The sequence below is a fragment of the Rattus rattus genome, chromosome 2 (assembly GCF_011064425.1).
Source record: "Rattus rattus isolate New Zealand chromosome 2, Rrattus_CSIRO_v1, whole genome shotgun sequence".
Taxonomy (NCBI): domain Eukaryota; kingdom Metazoa; phylum Chordata; class Mammalia; order Rodentia; family Muridae; genus Rattus; species Rattus rattus.
Genome location: NC_046155.1, coordinates 177,744,207 through 177,762,764, shown reverse-complemented (window position 1 = coordinate 177,762,764; position 18,558 = coordinate 177,744,207). Strand labels below are relative to the sequence as shown.

At 42.6% G+C, this 18,558-nt stretch overlaps 1 non-coding gene and 2 pseudogenes across 1 annotated transcript; all 3 read right to left on the bottom strand.

The window, feature by feature from the left end:
* Positions 1–411: 411 nt before the first annotated feature.
* On the bottom strand, positions 412–14,763 carry LOC116893449 (annotated as a pseudogene).
* On the bottom strand, positions 13,464–13,605 carry LOC116895010. Its single transcript, XR_004387198.1, has one exon. It is a non-coding gene; the product is annotated as a small nucleolar RNA SNORA48 (small nucleolar RNA).
* A 2,986-nt stretch (positions 14,764–17,749) lies between the features above and the next one.
* On the bottom strand, positions 17,750–18,558 carry LOC116894551 (annotated as a pseudogene).

The following is an 18,558-nucleotide window of genomic DNA, read 5'->3' as shown; positions in this document are numbered from 1 at the left end:
AGGCCCTGGGTTTGGTCCCCAGCTCCAGAAAAAAAAAAAAAAAAAAGCTTGATCTGTATATAAAGGTCTTCTTGCATTCTTTTTACATTTCTTTTCTTTTTTTTTTTTTTTTTTTGGTTCTTTTTTTTTCCGGAGCTGGTTACCGAACCCAGGGCCTTGCGCTTCCTAGGCAAGCCCTCTACCACTGAGCTAAATCCCCAGCCCCCCACATTCTTTACATTTCTAAGGGGTTTCCCCAGTGTGAATTCTCTCATGCTGGGTGAGGTGATAGCCACAACTAAAGCCCTTCCCACATTCTCCACATTTATAGGGTTTCTGAAAGCTCTCTCTTATGTTTAACCAGGCTTGACACCCATTGAAAGGTCCTCCCACATTCCCTATATTCATGCCGCTTCTCCTCAGGGTGAATGTTCAACGCTGAGTGAGGTAGTTGGTTCTAGTGAAGGACTTCCCACGCTCTTGGCACTCAGAGCGTTTCTCACCTGTGTGGATTCTCTCATGTTGACTGAGGTTGGAACTCCAAGTAAAGGCCTTCCCACAGACTTTATGTTCATGGGGCTTGTCATCACTGTAGATTCTCTTGTGTTGCAGAAGTTTATAGAGATGGCTAAACGTCTTCCCACAACCATTGCACTCATAGTCTCTTCTCCAGCATAAAACTGCTGACACAGAGTGACTTGTTCTTCGCTTCATCTCAAGGGTTCTTCACATAAGTATGGTTTTTCACTAGTGTGATTTTTCTTATGAATTACAAAGCTCAAATCCCAGAGGAAGGTCTTTCCCACAGTTGTTACATTTAAGAGGTTTCTCCCTGGTGTGAATTTTTTGGTGTGGAGCAGATTACGGCAGTGGAAGGCTTTCTTACAGTCTTTACATTCATAGGGCTTCTCATCCCTGTGAATTTTCTAATGCTAACTAAGCTGATACCCATGACTAAAGGCCTTCCCACAGTCCCAACATGAAAAGAAGCTCTTCTTTTGAGGTCTCACGCATGGTATAGGTGTGTTTTCTGTTTGGTGGGTGCTTTTCTAGCCCTGTCTATTAAATCATTGATGTCTTTTTCTCCAGAGCCCTGTGGTTGTTCAGACTCACCCTCACCAATCCTGTCAGGGTGAGAAGATGCATTTTCGTCACTTGTAACTTCTCTCTAAAGTTTAGTACATAAATGCTTCTTCTAATAGCTAAATTGTTGGTTCCATGGGATGATTTCATACCTGAAAGAAAAATAATGTTAAGAAAACAAATTTATTTATTTTATATGTATGCATGTTTTGACTGCATTTCTGTATGTGCACTATACTCCTGCCTGAGGTCAGAGGAGGTCAGAAGAAGGCATTGATCCCCTAGAACTGGTTGTGACCTGCTGGTTGTGACTCACTATGTGAGTGCTGGGAACCAAACCACAGTCGTCTGTTAGAACAGCAAGTGTTCTTGACTGTTGAACCACCATGTGGATGCTAGGAATTGAACTCAGGATCTCTGGAAGAGCAGTTGATGTTCTTAACCACAGAACCATCTCTCCAGCCCTCATTTCTTTCTTTTAAAAAGAATCAGAGGGGCTGGAGAGATGGCTCAGTGCTGTGGCAGTGACTCAGTGAAGGAGTAAGAGTTTTGAAAGTAACATGATATAGTATACTCTATAGATGGTGAGATGACATACAGGACTGCTGGGGGGGGGGTCAGGGAGAACACTTGGGGCAACATGGATGAGCTGGCAGGACACTATGTTAAGTGAAACAAACCAGGCACTGAAAAACAAACATCCATATTCTTATTAATAAGGAAAGTAAGAAAGAAAAAAACCTGGTCTACAGAGGGAATTCCAGGGCAGGCAGGGCTACACAGAAAGATCCTATCTTGAAAAACAAAGAAAAAAAACCAAACAAACAAGAACCCTCAAAAAGCTCACTATAAATAGAAGCTTCTCTGACATGCCCGGAGTTTATGGGTATAAATAAATATTTTTTTAAAAAGATTTATTTATTTTATGTATATGAGTACACTATAGCTGTCTTCAGACACACCAGAAGAGGGCATCAGATCTCTTTACAGATGGTTGTGAACCACCATGTAGTTGCTGGGAATTGAACTCAGGACCTCAGGAAGAGCAGTCAGTGCTCTTAACCACTGAGCCATCTCTCCAGCCCTAAATAAATATTTAAATATATAGAAAGACACCCATTCAGACCCTGCCCCATATGTGGCCCATACATATACAGCCACCCAATTAGACAAGATGGATGAAACAAAGAAGTGCAGGCCAACAGGAACCGGATGTAGATCTCTCCTGAGAGACACAGCCAGAATACAGCAAATACAGAGGCGAATGCCAGCAGCAAACCACTGAACTGAGAACGGGATCCCCGTTGAAGGAATCAGAGAAAGGACTGGAAGAGCTTGAAGGGGCTCGAGACCCCATATGTACAACAATGCCAAGCAACCAGAGCTTCCAGGGACTAAGCCACTACCTAAAGACTGTACATGGACTGACCCTGGGCTCCAATCTCATGAATAGCCTAGTAAGATCACCAGTGGAAGGGGAAGCCCTTGGTCCTGCTAAGACTGAACCCCCAGTGAACGTGATTGTTGGGGGGAGGGCGGTAATGGGGGGAGGATGGGAGGGGAACACCCATATGGAAGGGGAGGGGGAGGGGTTTGTGGGATGTTGGCCGGGAAACCGGGAAGGGGAATAATAATTGAAATGTAAATAAGAAATACTCAAGTTAATAAAGATAAAAAATAAAATAAAATATTAAAAAAAATAAATATTTAGAAAGCTACTTAACCACATGCCAACTGGTAGGCAGTGGCCTATTCATGTTCTGGAGGATTGCCCCATGCTCTTACACACAGGGGCGACTGGACTTAGTGTGACAAAAACGAGGGATGAATTTGGGAGGGGAACAGGAAGATGTAGGGGTAAATCCTGAGGGAGGTGAAGGGGAGAAGTGGAGGGAGGATATAACCATATTTCATTGTATACATGTCTAAAATTCTCAAAGAATAAAAAAAAGGAAAAAAAAACCCAAAGAAAGAGTGATTGCTGAAGCAGAGAGTAGAATCACAGCTTAACTTGTAATTGAAACACCAAAGGCACAGACCAGGAGGGCTTCCTCAAGTTTGAGGTCAGCCTGGGCTACACAGTGAGTTCCAGGCCAGCCCGTGAGACCTGACTAACCTGACTAAGTAGCAGCCAGAGTACCTTTCCCCAAAAGCTGGGAGACTAAGGAGGACGGAATACGGGGATTGGTTAGTTGACTACAAAAAACACGTAAATAGGAGGTTTAAGCTCTAGTATAGACACTGTAAAGGAACATGGATTTACAGCGTTTTGTTTTTTGTTTTTAACAGTTTTTTTTTAAATGTTTGCTTATTATGTGTACAACATACAGCTTTCTGCCTGCATGTATGCCTGCAGGCCAGAAGAGGGCATTGGATCTCAATACGGATGGTTGTGAGCCACCATGTGGTTGCTGGGAATTGAACTCAGGACCTCTGGAAGAGCAGACAGTGCTCTTAACCTCTGAGCCATCTCTCCAGCCCCCTGTTTTTGTTTTTAAATGTCTCAAGTTGCCCAGGCTGGCATTAAACTTGAGATGTTGAGGCTGACTTTGAACTCTTGATATCTGATCTCTTAAGGGGTTGGAGGAATATGTCACCATGACTAGTTTTTACATATTTCAAGATAGATTTGATTCGAATGTTCTGACCACAAAGGAAGGATTAATCAGCTGGGTGGTGGTGGCGCATGCCTTTAATCCCTGTTAGAGGCAGAGGCAGGCAGATCTCTGTGAGTTTGAGGTCACCCTGGTCTATAGAGCCAGTTCCACGACAGCTGAAGAAACATTATCTCAGAAACAAAGATAGAACAAAAAACAAAACCCAACCTAACCCAAACCAAACCAAACCAAACCAAAAAAAAAAAAAAAAAAAAAAAAAAAAAACCCAAAGATGAATGCTCTGTGATACAGAGATGGAGAAAAAAACATGTTTTTTTATATTGACTGACTGATTTTGAGTATGTGTGACACACACACACACACACACACACACACACACACACACACAACTGTACATGAGCGGAGGTCATAGGACAACCTGTGGCCCTTTACCATGTAAGTTCTTGGGAACAGAACTCAAACTGTCAGATTTGGCAGCAAGTGTCTACCCACTGAACCATCTTGCCAGCCTTCTGAAGAACAATTTTACAAGCTCGAAAATGTCAATAAGGTCTTGCTGTTTCACCATACTCAGAACTGCGATCTTCTTGCCCTAGTCTCTCAGGTGATGGGATCAGCAGAAAAATCTGTTTCAATTTTTTTATGATCAGGAATTATTACAGTTACGGAAAGCGCAACACGATATTGGCAAAGGCTTCATAAAAGAGACAGCACCGGGGAACAGACAGGAAGCCAGATGATCAGGAAAATCCCTTATCACAAACATTGGTATGTGTTTTCCCTCAGGGTAGGTGGAGCAAGGTGGTTGCCAGCATGTGTGCTTGGGCCAGAATTACTCTTCTGGTTCTGGGGATGAAACCCTGAGGTTCGGGCATGTCATTCAAGTACATCTGCAGACCCCAGTTCTGAAGAGGAGGGGTAGTGAGATTAAACTGATATGTCTATTCTGCCTCAGTTTCCCAATGCTGGGATTATGTGTGAGCTACCATATCCAGTTAGGAAGGCAGAATCAGAACTTTTTTTGATTTGATGTAGAGTTTCACAAAGCCTTTAGCTGAGGCTAGCCTCCTGTCTCTACCTCTCGAGGGATGCTGGGATGGATGCTTATCATGACACCCTGGTTTGTGTAGTGCTGGAATGACCAGGGCTTTCATACTTGCTCTGCAAGCACTGTACTAACTGAGCTGCATCCCAGCCCTACTTGTTTCTGAGACAGGTTCTTATGGGGCACAGGCTGGCTTCAAACTCTTTTTTTTCTCTTTTTCCCCCATTGGTTTTATTTATTTGTTTTTGTTTGTTTGTTTTTGTTTTTTAACACAGGATCTGTGTAGCCTGGGCTGGTCTTGAACTCAGAGATCTGCCTACTTCTGTCTCCAGAATGCTGGAATCAAAGGTGTGAGGCCCAGCTACAGCCTCAAACTCTTACCTCCACCTCTCAAGTACTTATTCAGCAGGAGTGTGCCACTATGCCTGGCAAATTTGGCTCCTGTCTTCTCTGTGACAAGTCATGTGTTCTTGAGTATAATTTTTTCCTACTCTGGCATAATCCTGATTAGTTTATGAGCTTGTGAGAGTAACATGTACAGCATACGTATACATGCACAGGCTTTTAACTGTCCATGGCACATGGTTGGTCTAACATTAGCCGTTCTTGATATTATTTTATTTTGTGACATGTTCTTGATGAGTTGACCTCAAACTCACAATCTTTCTGTCTTTGCTCCTGGACTGCAGGGACTGCAGGCATGTGCATTCAATGTCAAACACAAGGCTCACGGACTGTAACTTCCTGTCTCACTCCATCTACAATATGCCAGCAATGGGATTCTACACACTTTGGTTTTACACAAATTCTGGGTCTAACTTACTTACAATTATACGCAAATGCTGACTTAGAAGAAGATCTGAGTTCTAGATTGAAGATGTTTCCCATAAAGGTGGCTCCTCAAAGTACAAAGTGAATAGCAATTTGGGTACAAAAACAATATCTAAAGGCAAGGCTGTCTCTCTTTGAAGATGGTTATACATATCCAGAATTCCAATGCATCCCTTGTTTATTGGGGAAGAGAGATGATCACAGGGAGGCCAGCCCAGGGGGACCATGACTGTTAGACGGGAAAATGAAGAAGGCATAGGGCATCCATTTCCTCACTGACAGAGCTCAAAGCCTACTCTGGCATCAGGGAGAGAAAAAAATTCAGCCAATTTCTTTGAAAATGGTCCTGAAAGTCATGTGCTAGATAGGCCTACTCCTCCTGAGAGAAGTCTACAGCTACATCAGAGAATGTCACTAAATCCTGAAGACATAAAGCCACCTGTTCCTGAGGATGTGACGGGAGACACCTTCAGGATGAAGTGGGTATTGGCTGCACCTGCTGGGTTGAGCTCTGTTGTGTTACTCCAGAGCCTATGGCTGTGCACATGATCTGGCCGGGAGCAGACAAAACAACCTTCCTCTCTGTTTACCAGCACAGCGGGTTTGTGCCTGCTTTGTAAGTTACCAACGGGTGTGGGTTCTCATGACGTCTTTGTCTTATTATTTAAAAAAAGAAATAAGTTCATCTTTATTCTGATTGTGAATGTGGACACGCACATGCTACACAATGTGTTAGCCAAGACGACTTTGTAGAAGTTGTTCTTTCTGTTTATTGTGGTTTCTGAGTGTCCAAATCATAATCAGTTGGTCAAGTTTTGGCATCAAGTGCCTTTACGTGCTTATTTTATTTTATTTTTGAGACAGAATCCTGTTGCATAGCCCAGCCAAACCAAATAAATTCATGCTGCTGCTGCCCCAGACTCCCCCCTAGTGATAAAAATCTAGAAACATTTTCTTTAAAATTTTTTTTTTTTTTTTTTGGGTTTTTTTTTTTTTCGGAGCTGGGGATCGAACCCAGGGCCTTGCGCTTCCTAGGTAAGCGCTCTACCACTGAGCTAAATCCCCAGCCCCTAAAATTTATTTATTTATATGTGTGTGTGTGTACATGTGTGATTGTGTATGGTCAGATGATTTGTAGGGGTTGGTCCTTGACTTTCCCAACATGGGTTCTGGGGATCAAATTCTGGCAGCAAGCCTCTGACTAGTTGTCTCCCTCCTTATTCTATGGTGGATCTCAAACCTGGGGGCTTGTGAGTGCTAAGTAAGCATCGAGTGAGCGACATCCCTGGCTCATCTGCTCTCTCTGGGAGTACAGGGAATTGAACCTAGGGCATCATGTGTATGAAGCAAGCACTCTACCACAGAGCTAAAGTTTCCGTTCTCTTGTTTAAAAAAATTCTTTAAAAGAATTAATGTTATGTATATAGGTATTTTGCCTGCACATGTCTGTGCCTCATGAGAATGCCTCAAACTTACAAAGGCCAGGTATTCTACAAAAAGGCTGTAGAATCCTCTGGAACTAGAGTTACAGACGGCTGTGAGATGCCCTGTGTGGTTGCTGGGAATTGAAGCTGAGTCCTGTAGAAGAGCAGCCAGTGCTCTTGACTCCTGAGTCATTTCTCTAGACCCTGTTCTCTCCTTGTTCTTAAGAAAAAAGTTTTGCTTATGTTTATAATAATTAATTAATTAATTAATTTTTCAATGCAGAGTTTCTCTGTATAGCCTTCGATGTCCCAGAACTCACTCTGTAGACCAGGCTGGCCTCGAACTCCTCAAACACCAGCTTCTGCCTCCTGAGCACTGGGATTAAAGGTGTGCACCCCTATGTCTGGCTTCCTAGTATTTTCTTTATTATGGGGGCAGGGTGTCTATGTAGTTTTGGCTGCCTTGGAACTTGATACAAAGACCAGGATGGACTCAAGATCTTTTATTTTAGGCTCTGCATATTTGAGTGTTTCTGAATGCCCAAGTCACTAATTCGACTACCTTTGTAATAATAGAAATATCAATCAGTCTCATCATATAGACAGACTAATGAGATTTAAGCCTATTGGAGTCATAAACCAGGCTGACTGAGACAACTGTTAATCCTGACTTTCTCCTGTTCAATGGACACTGGTGCCAAACGACTAAGTGCCATATAGAGATCTGGTAGGGCCATCCAACAGCAAAATGCATCTCCTGGTTTCCATGACAAGCCCAAGGCTTCAGCCCCTATTCAATACAGTATCACCCTTAGAGGCCTCACAAAGCTTGTATGTCAGCATGTATGACGATGAAGATCACTTGGACATATTGCTTCTTATCTATCCAGGACACAAGGCCCGTCAGTAGAAATGAACAAAGTTTTCTCCTATGGACCAATGGGACTAGTGTGTCCAACTTGCCAGGCCACTGATATGACAATGTTTTGTGCAAGGGATTTTGTTCCTTCTCTGGAGCAAAACAAAACAACCCCCCCCCCAAAAAAAACAAAAAACAAAAACCAAAAACCAAAAACCACAACCAAAATAAACCAAACCACCACCACCACCACCACCAATAACAACAACAACAACAAAAACCCAAAACATGAACACACAGGAAAGTCTCAGTACTTCAGTGGTTAAATAAAGAGGTTATGTAAGACTATCATTCACTGGCAAGGGGAGAACTGGGAAGATAGGGCTTGCTTAGCTCCAAGTGTCTGGGTAATTCACAGTAATGCTCCCACACCTGACAAACACATTTTTGGGAAAGAAGGGAATTCAAGCTTATATGGGCCATAGTTCCAGAACTCAAGGTTCCATCTATCATCTTGGGATTTGTTCCACAATAAAAATAAAGTCTGAGAGATGAGAGCCACAGGGAAAAGTGAATAGCTAAAACCAGTGGCAACTGGGTTCTCAAACGACTTTTGGTTTTCATCTTCATTTCCCATTTCCCCCCCCCACACCCCCACACAAGTGAGGCATTTCTGATATGCTGGTTAAAAACCAAGAACACTAAGAATTCTGAAAAAGTGGCCTCTCACTTTTTTGGGAGGTTGCCTTGAAGACAGACCTTAACAGTTTCCTTCTTGAAGTGTATCTGGGAGAAGTCTGAGATACAGTGAAGAATGGCCTTGCCTTCAAACATCTGGCTTTTGCCTTCAGGTCCCAAGAGACAAATCTCCATCTTACCTTTCCTTTAGGCAGAGGCTGATCTGTCTAGACGGATCAACCTGGTGACTCAGGATGAAGGTCTGGGATCATACAGTGACAACAGACCTGGAGACTGAGATCAGCCACGTAGGCTGCCAGTCATTCACACTAATCTGTGAGAAACCCTGCCAAGGCTGAATGTCTAAGCTTGAGTGAGTGACAGTTACTAACCTGATAGTGTCTGTTTCCTTCCTACTAAAATTGGAATAGAAAGATTATGAGTTGTGGCTGTCCCAAACTTAAGATAATCTGTCTAAAGCATGCAGCAATATGCAGTGATTAATATTGTATCTGTTACTATAAAAGATTAAGGACTTTACACACTTATTTATTAATTTTTTTATTTGCAGTTCTGCAGCAGAAACCCAGTGCCTTGAACATGGTAGACAAGAGCCCCATCACTGAGCAATATCTCCAGACCTATTTAAATTTTTTTGACAAGGTCTCTGTCCCTGGTTTGTCTAGTACTAGCTGAGTAGCCCAGGTTGGCCTCAACTCCAGATAATCTGGTTTTAGCTGTAATCCCAGAGTGTTGGGATTATAGACATGTGCTAGCGAGCTCAACTTCCCTTCTTGATGCTTAAGTTTGTGTTCTTTAAATCATCTGTTTAAATAATATACACTAAAGAGTTCTGGATTCTATTCACAAACTAAGCTTTGGAGCCGTTTGTGAATTGACATAAATTATTAGCAGGGTGCACTCCAGAAACAAGGCACACATGTATTCAGAAGTGTGAGATTAGATTTTTTTTTTTTAAAGAGACGGTTCTTCCAGGCTGGCTTTGAACTCTTATTCTCCCGCCTCTACCTCGCAAGTGCTGGAATTATAGATCTGTAATCTATAGATTATAGATCTATAGATACACGTGATTTATTTTTATTTTTTGACACACAATTCCATCATCATGTAGCCTAGACTGACCTATAATTTGCAGCTGTTCTCCTTGCTTGGCCCCCATAATGCTGAACTTACAGCCATGTACTGGTATGCTCACCTAGGGTTAAGTTCCCGACCATCTGATGCTGTTTCTCCTTGTGAACTTCTTAACATCCATCTCCCTTACCTTCATATGTATGTTGCTCATGATTTATAAACTATCTATGCTTACCATGTAATGACCAGTTAGTATTTGCCAGGGCTGGATATGACTGTGCCAAGTATTTACTGAGCATTTAATGGTTGGGGTTATAAGTGTGTTACTGTGTTCTATCCGTATAATGACCCAATTTTCAAAAGGCCAAAAAAGCTGGGAGGAACCAGTAACAGGTTTGAAACTGTCTCACCTCAAATACATCTTTTAAAAAGATTTATATGTTTACTATGTATACAGTGTTCTGTCTGCATGTATGCCTGCCTGCCAGAAGAGAGGGCACTAAGTCTCATTATAGATGGTTCTGAGCCACCATATGGTTGCTGGGAATTAAACTCATGGCTCTGGAAGAACAGCCAGCACTCATAACCTCCAAACTATCTTTCCAGACCCTTGAATGGAAATTATTATTACTGTTTTTTAAGCAGATACAATAAAGCAGGTCACTGAATTCTGTCCCAAATGGATACAATCTGGGTGGGTCACAAGACCATATACCTCTTTGTAACTGGTCTTGCTATGCCAGAATCTTTGAACTCACTTATTGATCCCTATAATAACTGCATTATTTTTCAAATAAAGAAATACCATCTCCTTCACACCTCCCAGTATGGGTTCTGACACCTCAAATGTCAAATTAAAATCTGCGATGCAAAATTCTCTAACCAAAAAGAGAAATGCACCTTGTCTTGGTCAGGGTTTCTATTCCTGCACAAGTTGGGGAGGAAAGGGTTTATTCAGCTTACACTTCCAGGTTGCTGTTCATCACCAAAGAAGTCAGGACTGGAACTCAAGCAGGTCAGGAAGCAGGAGCTGCTGCAGAGGCCATGGAGGGATGTTTCCTACTGGCTTGCTTCCCCTGGCTTGCTCAGCTTGCTTTCTGAGAGAACCCAAGACCACCAGTCCAGGGACAGCACCACCCACAATGGGTTGGGTCCTCCCATCTTGACTACTAGTTAAGAAAATGCCTTACAGCTGGGTCTCATGAAGGCATTTCCACAACTGAGGCTCCCTTTCTGTGATAACTCCAGCTTGTGTCAAGTTGACACACAAAACTAGCCAGTACACATCTTTACATTTAAGATGCTACCATCCTTCCCAATGAAGACAGTCTCTTAAGCTGGCCTGAAGAGGGGGTCGGAGGATAGGGGGAGGTGGATGATGAAGTGAGCAAGGGTTCTGTGGAGAACAGGTTAAAACAGAAAATACACCTGAGGCACAACTACTTATAGGCTATGGTAAAACCCTGTTTCTGCTCTGAATTTTCCAGATTCCCGGGGACCTGTCTTTAACATCCTTACCTGTAGTATGAGGGACTTTTGCATTCTCACAACAGGCCACCAGCTTCTGTCATCTAGGGAGCCTGTATATATAATGCTGGCTCTAAAACTGTCATCACACCTGACTGCCTTTACTTAGGGCCAAACTGTAGACAGGAGGTTAAGTCAGCACCATAGGTGTCAGTTTCAGAGTTTTACAGTGCACCCACTTTCATCAACTACTCTTGACATCCCCTTCAACAACTGCTATGCTCAGTCTTGTCTTCCTTTTGGAGAAGTTGGGGCACATGCATGTTGAGCATGCATTACCTCGATGTACCTCAGCAGTGAAGCAGATCATATCGATGTCCCACACCAGAAGAAGGGCAGAAAAACTGCAAGTGTTCTCACACATAGCTGCAAATGCGTGTACGGCCTCTCGCCGCAGCATCTGCAGTCTGAGGAGTATGGGTAGGGAACTGCAGTTTCCTGCTGCACTGTCAAGGCAATAGCTGGCTGCATCAGTGCTGAGTACCAGTGTCAGTGACCCCTCAGTGTGCGACACCATTGCAGGGAGGGGCTATCACCAGCCACCTCAAACCAGTACAATTCACAACATACACATGTATGGAGAGAGCATACAAACACAGGCAAGAGTGTGTGTGCATCTGTGTCCACAGATGCACACAGATATGAGTACATATGGGTGCACACAGGGGCACATGCACATGGATGAACACACACATTAGGGTTATCATTGTTATGATGAAACACCATGACCAAAGCAACTTGGGAAGGAAAAGGTTTATTTGGAATACATTTCCACATCACTACTCATAACAGAAGGAAGTCAGGATAGGAACTTCAAGCAGTGCTAGAATTCAGAGGTAACAGCAGATGCAGAGGCCAGAAAGGGGTTGCTGCTTATTGGCTTGTTCAGCATGCTTTCTTTGTTTGTTTATTTATTTTATGTATGTAAGTACACTGTTGCTGTCTTCAGACACAGCAGAAGAGAGCATCAAATTCCATTACAGATGGTTGTGAGTCACTATGGGGTTGCTGGAAATTGAACTCAAGACCTGGGGAAGAGCAGTCAGTGCTCTTAACCACTAAGCCATCTCTCCAGCCCCAATCAGCATGCTTTCTTACAGCATCTAAGAGCCCAGGGATGGCACCACCCACAATGGCTTCAGCCCTTCCCCATCAATCACTAATTAAGAAAATGTTTTCACAGGTTTGCATACAGCCTGATCTTTTTTTTTTTTTTTTTTTTAAGGCAGGTTTTTAGGCATTACAGGAGGTCCTGATCACTGCTCACTGCTGCTTGCACTGGCTGGGTTTTGATCCTTTTGGGTCATAGTTTTTTTCCTTTTTTTTTCCCTTTCATCAGCTTCTTCACCTTCTTCATCATAGTCATCGTCATCGCCCTCAATAGGTGAAGTTTCTGATCTTGGGATTATGGTTGTGACCAATTTCAAAGTCTGCAGCCAGTATTGCCTCAGCATCCTATCCAGATCTCCATGCTCAGGAACTTCAGGAGGAGCAAAAAGTTAAAGAAAGAATCATTGAAACTGTTTAGTCAAGTACCTAACTGTCCCAATGGCCCTTGTGTTTCCTTCCTTAATGGTTTTCAAAGTAACATTCTTTTTTTTTCCAATCTATCTGGCACCCTGTACAACCTGAATTTCTGGTCCATCAAAAGAAAAGGATCAGAATCATCTGGTTCTGACCTCATCCTGTAAGTCTTTGTTAACACTTCATTTGTGAAATATTCATTGGGTTCAAAGTGAAATTCAAGATTTCTTTTTCTTTTTTAATTTTTTGTGCTTCAGAATTTATTTCCTTTACTTTTTTAAAACTGTCAACCAAAAAAACTCAGGAATTTTTAGGGTTATCCTTTTCTCATCTTCAATCTTGGCCTTTTCTTTCAGCTCCTCCGAAACTTCATCTTCCTCATCTGGTTTCCATTCACATTCTTCTTCTGTAGGTTCATAAATTGCATTAATGATCTCAAATCGCTTATCAAACAGAGGCTGATAGAGAACAGCATACTTTCTCTCAAGATCATGAACTTCCTCATAGAATTTGGCTTCTATCTGTGCACATTTAACTTGAAGATTCTTGAGAGCATTCACCCGTCTTTTGACTACCTTAGGCAAGCTTTCAATGTATCCTGTTGGTGTGTCTACCAGACCATCAAGTCTTTCCTGAAGAGCTGCAAGAATCTGAGGATTTTGCATCATCTGAACAGTTAGCTGACGTGCTTTGATTTTTGTTTCTTCACCCGTTTCTTCTTCTTCTACTTCTTCAACATCTTCCAAATCTTGATCAAGTTCAGACTGTTCTTTGCGTCTCTGCCTTTCAAGTACTGACTATTTGGGGCCCCCCCCATGAAACAGCTTTTGGCCACCAAGCCAGGCATCAGTTAGGATGAACAAAGGCCAACTGCTCTTGCCCCCTGACTGATATAAGAACAACACCATTAACAAGGTGTCTCTTTGCCCATTGTCAGGGGGTATACAGCCTGATCTTACAGAGGCCTTTTCTTTTCCTTTTTTCCTTTCTTCAAGACAGGGTTTTTCTGTGTAGCTTTGGTTGTCCTTGGAACTCACTCTGTAGACCAGGCTGACCTCAAATTCGCAAAGATTTGCCTGCCTTTGCCTCCTGAGTGCTGAGATTAAAGACACGACATGGCAGCTAGGCTGAAGGCATTTTCTTTTTTCTTTTTTTAAAAATTTATTTATTTATTTTTTTCATCTTTATTAACTTGGGTATTTCTTTTCTTTTCTTTTTTTTTTCTTTTTCTCCATCTTTATTAACTTGGGTATTTCTCATTTACATTTCAATTGTTATTCCCTTCCGGGCCAACATCCCCCTAGTCCCTCACCCTCCCCTTCTCTATAGGTGTTCCCCTTCCCATCCTCCCCCATTACCGCCTCCCCCCAACAATCATCCTTGGAGGACCAAGGGCTCTGGTTGGTTGCTACCTATGAGGTTGGGAGCCCAGGGTCAATGTATAGTCTTTGGGTAGTGGCTTAGTCCCTGGAAGCTCTGGTTGGTTGGCATTGTTGTTCATATGGGGTCTCAAGCCCCTTTTTCAGTCCTTTCTAAGATTCCTTCAATGGGGGTCCCGTTCTCAGTTCAGTGGTTTGCTGTTGGCATTCGCCTATGTATTTGCTGTATTCTGGCTGTGTCTCTCAGGAGAGATCTACATCAGTTTCCTGTTGGCCTGCACTTCTTTGCTTCATCCATCTTATCTAGTTTGGTGGCTGCATATGTATGGGCCACATGTGGGGCAGGCTCTGAATGGGTGTTCCTTCTCCCTCTGTTCTAAACTTTGCCTCCCTATTCCCTCCCAAGGGTATTCTTGTTCCCCATTTAAAGAAGGAGTGAAGCATTGCATTTTGGTCATCCTTCTTGAGTTTCATGTGTTCTGTGCATCTAGGGCAATTCAAGCATTTGGGTTAATAGCCACTTATCAATGAGTGCATACCATGTGTGTTTTTCTCACTCAGAATGTTATTTTCCAGTTCCATCCATTTGCCTATGAATTTCATAAAGTCGTTGTTTTTGATAGCTGAGTAATATTCCATTGTGTAGGTGTACCACATTTTCTGTATCCATTCTTCTGGATTGCAGATTTCACTCCCCAACTTTAGAGTCATTCACCTTCATCTGGAAATGTCTTCTCCTTTCCTAGAAATGTCTGTGAGTTGTTGAGATGTTCCCATTTGATGCTCTTGCCAAGAGAGTAGCCATGCAGACAAAAAGTTAACAAAGTTCCATTGGAGATAAATGGAACGGTAGCCGAAATGACATATATCTTCAGGACACTTTACTCAAACAGTCTGGAACATATGTTCTTCAAAGCAGACCAGAGGGCTTGGTCTAAAATAGATCTCAAATTAGGGCAGAGAGAAACTGTCAACGCATAGGAAAAATTTGAAATAACTTCTTGTATTCTACTGGAGTGCAAAGGGGTAAAGACAGAAATCGGCAAGAGAAATGACAGAAGACAAAGCACTGTGAAGAATAACCATCACACTTATGAGTACTGAATATCTTTGAGAAGAAATTGAGATAGAACTGAAAACATCTTTTAATCAGTTGAAAATGAACCCAAAATGCCAAACCCATCAGCTATAATAAAGGCCACCCCAAGGGACGTATTAACAATTCCAAATGCCTAAGTTACAAAGCAAGGAGATCCTAAACAAATAACCTAATGTATCTAAAGACATTGTAGAAGGGAGCACGAGCTAGAATAGAAAAAAATTATGTATTGGCCTGAATAAATGAACACAATCAACTACTATAAAAATAATAATATAGGGTTGGGGATTTAGCTCAGTGGTAGAGCGCTTGCCTAGGAAGCGCAAGGCCCTGGGTTTGATCCCCAGCTCCAAAAAAAAGAACCAAAAAAAAAAAATAATATAAAGAGTAGACGAAGTACAGAAAGATTTCTTTTTTTGAAAAAAATAGGTAAGATTAACAAATTCTTTTTTTTTGCTATAAACATTTTAATTGGATATTTTCTTTATTTATATTTCAAATGTTATCCTCTTTTGTGGTTTCCCTTTTGAAACCCTCTATCCCACCCCCTCCCCCTGCTTCTATGAGGGTGCTACATCACCCACCCACCAACTCCCTTCTGCCTTCATTCCTGGCATTCCCCTACACTAGGACATCGAGCCTTCACAGGACCAAGGGCCCCTCCTCCCACTGATGCCAGACAAGGCCATCCTCTGCTACATATGCAGCTGGAGCCATGGGTCTGTCCATGTGTACTCATTGATTGGTGGTTTAGTTCCTGGGAGGTCTGGGGGGGTCTGGTTGGTTGATATTGTTGTTCTTCATTTGGGTTGCAAAGCCCTGAAGGCTCCTTCAGTCCTTTCTGTAACTCCTCCACTGTGGACCCCATGTTCACTCCAATGGTTGGCTGTGAACATCCACCTCTGTATTCGTCAGGCTCTGACAGAGCCTCTCAGGGGACAGGTATATCAGGCTCCTGCCACTTAGTAGTTCTTGGCATCTGTCATATTTCTTCTGTGACATTGATCGTTAAACCCACTACATCTATAGAGAATCAGGTCCATCAAAACAAATTTTGGAAGGGAGATTAACAAATTCTTAACCGAATTAACCAGAAGAAAGTGCGAGTAGCTGCAAACTCTTGGGATTGGAGGTGAAAAGAGAATAATTAATGTAAACAGCATGATATCTCAACCCCTAGAGAACACACCTTAAAAACATGTAATGTACCAGTTTAGGAAATATCAAATAAATGGATGGATTTCCAAAAGCAAGATATGCTATATGATTAAGTCCATGACAAGCAATGGGACTGAAACAGTCATAAAGTATTTTGGCTGCTGGAGAAATGGATCAACAGATAAGAGCACTGGGTGATCTTCCAGGGGACCTGGATTTGATTCCCAGTGCTCCCATGGCAGCTGGCAATCATGTGTACATCCAATTTCAAATGAATCTGAGACAATCTTCTGACCTACATGACTGCAGTGCGGAGACATACACTCAGGAAAACTACAGAATGCATAAAAGAGATGAAATGAAACTAACAAGAAAACAGATAAAGTACAAGCTAATAAATTCATCAGGGAAAATTTCCATATCTTTATTTTAAAGATTTATTTATTTATTTTACATATATGGATACACTGTAGCTGTCTTCAGACACACCAGAAAAGGACATCAGATCCCATTACATAAGGTTACAAGCAACAATGTGGTCACTGGGAATTGAACTCAGGACCTCTGGAAGAGCAGTCAGCGCTCTTAACCACTGAGCCATCTCTCAGGTCTTTATTTTATTTTTAAAAACTTGTTTTAGATGGGTGTAGTGGCAGATGCCTTTAATCCCAGCTGTTGGGATTAAAGGAGGAATGTGGTGGATCTCTGTAAATTCGACGCCATCCTGCTCTATAGAGTGAGTTTGAGGACAGCTGGAGCCATACAGAAAAACCCTGTCTTCAACTCCCAACACCCAAAATTGTTATACATGGTTTTGGGTTGCATTTATGTTTTGTTCCACTTTCACGTCCAGTGCTTGTAGATATCAGAAGTTGTTGTTTGCTCTGAAGCTAGAGTAACAGATAGCTGGGAGCCACTCTGTGTGTGTTGGGAATCAAATCCTACCACCCTAGAAGAGCAGTCAGTGCTCCTAACTACTAAGCCATCTCACTAACTGTTGTAGCAGATATCAATTATTCTTAAATTATTCTACAAATTAGAAAACCTTTTTCCAAAACTAGCATCACACTGATAGCAAAGCTAGAAGTATACACAATAAAGAAGAAAATTAGAGGCTGGGGGTGGTGGGACATGTTTTTCATCATGCCAGGACTTGGAAGGCAGAGAGGTAGGTACATCTCTGAGATTGAGGCTAGCCAGGTCTGCAAAGTGAGTTCAGGACAGCCAGGCCTCTGTTACACAGAGAAACTCTGTCTTTAAAAACCACACACACACACACACACACACACACACACACACACACACACACACACACGTATATAAATGATTTGGTTTCCTGATGAACATAGAAAATTGTAACAGCAAAACACTTTTTAAAAACATATATCTATATCTATATCTATATTTAATTTTGTAATTATATTTATGTACAGAAAACTTAAGTGTACATTTAACCCAGCTTAGTGGCGAGTTCTTTAGCCTTTGCCTTTTCCAGCTTGGCAATGCGAGCCACAGACTTAGGACCCAGGACGTTGCCTCCCCAGTGGCGGCAGATCTCGTCATATCTGTCATTATAATTGGTCCTAATAGCTTCCACCAGCTTAGCCAGAGCACCCTTGTCTTCTGAGTTAACCTGTGTGAAGGCAACAGTGGTGCATGTCTTCCTGTGGACCAGGCACCCCAGCCTGGCCTTTCCCTTGATGATGCAGTAGGGCACCCCCATCTTTCAACAAAGAGCAGGGAGGAAAACCACCAGCTCAATGGGGTCTACATCATGGGCAATCACCACCAGCTGAGCCTTCTTGTTCTCCACCAAGGTGGTGACTGTATTGACCCCTGCTCGGAGGACAGGGGGTCTCTTAGTTGGGACGTCCCCTTTGCCAGTAGCTTTCTTCTCAGCTTGGGCCAGCAGCTTTTGCTTTTTCTCCTGCTTTGTCTCTGGTCTGTACTTGTGGGTGAGCTTAAGCAGCTAAGTCGCTCTTTGCCTATCCAGGGCCTGGGTGAGCTGGTTGATGGCAGGAGGTACTTTGAGCCTCTTATAGAGGATGACTCTTTGCCGCTGCAGCCTGATGTAATGAGGCCATTTGACAAAGCGTGTGAGATCTCTTTTGGGCTGGATGTCCTGCCCAGTGCCGAAGTTCTTAGGCCTTTTCTCAAACAAAGGATTGACCACCTTTTTGGCTTCTTGTTTCTTGACCACGGCGGGGGCCTGGGCCACCTTCTTCCCCTTGGCCTTCTTTCCTTTGGGCATCTTGCTTG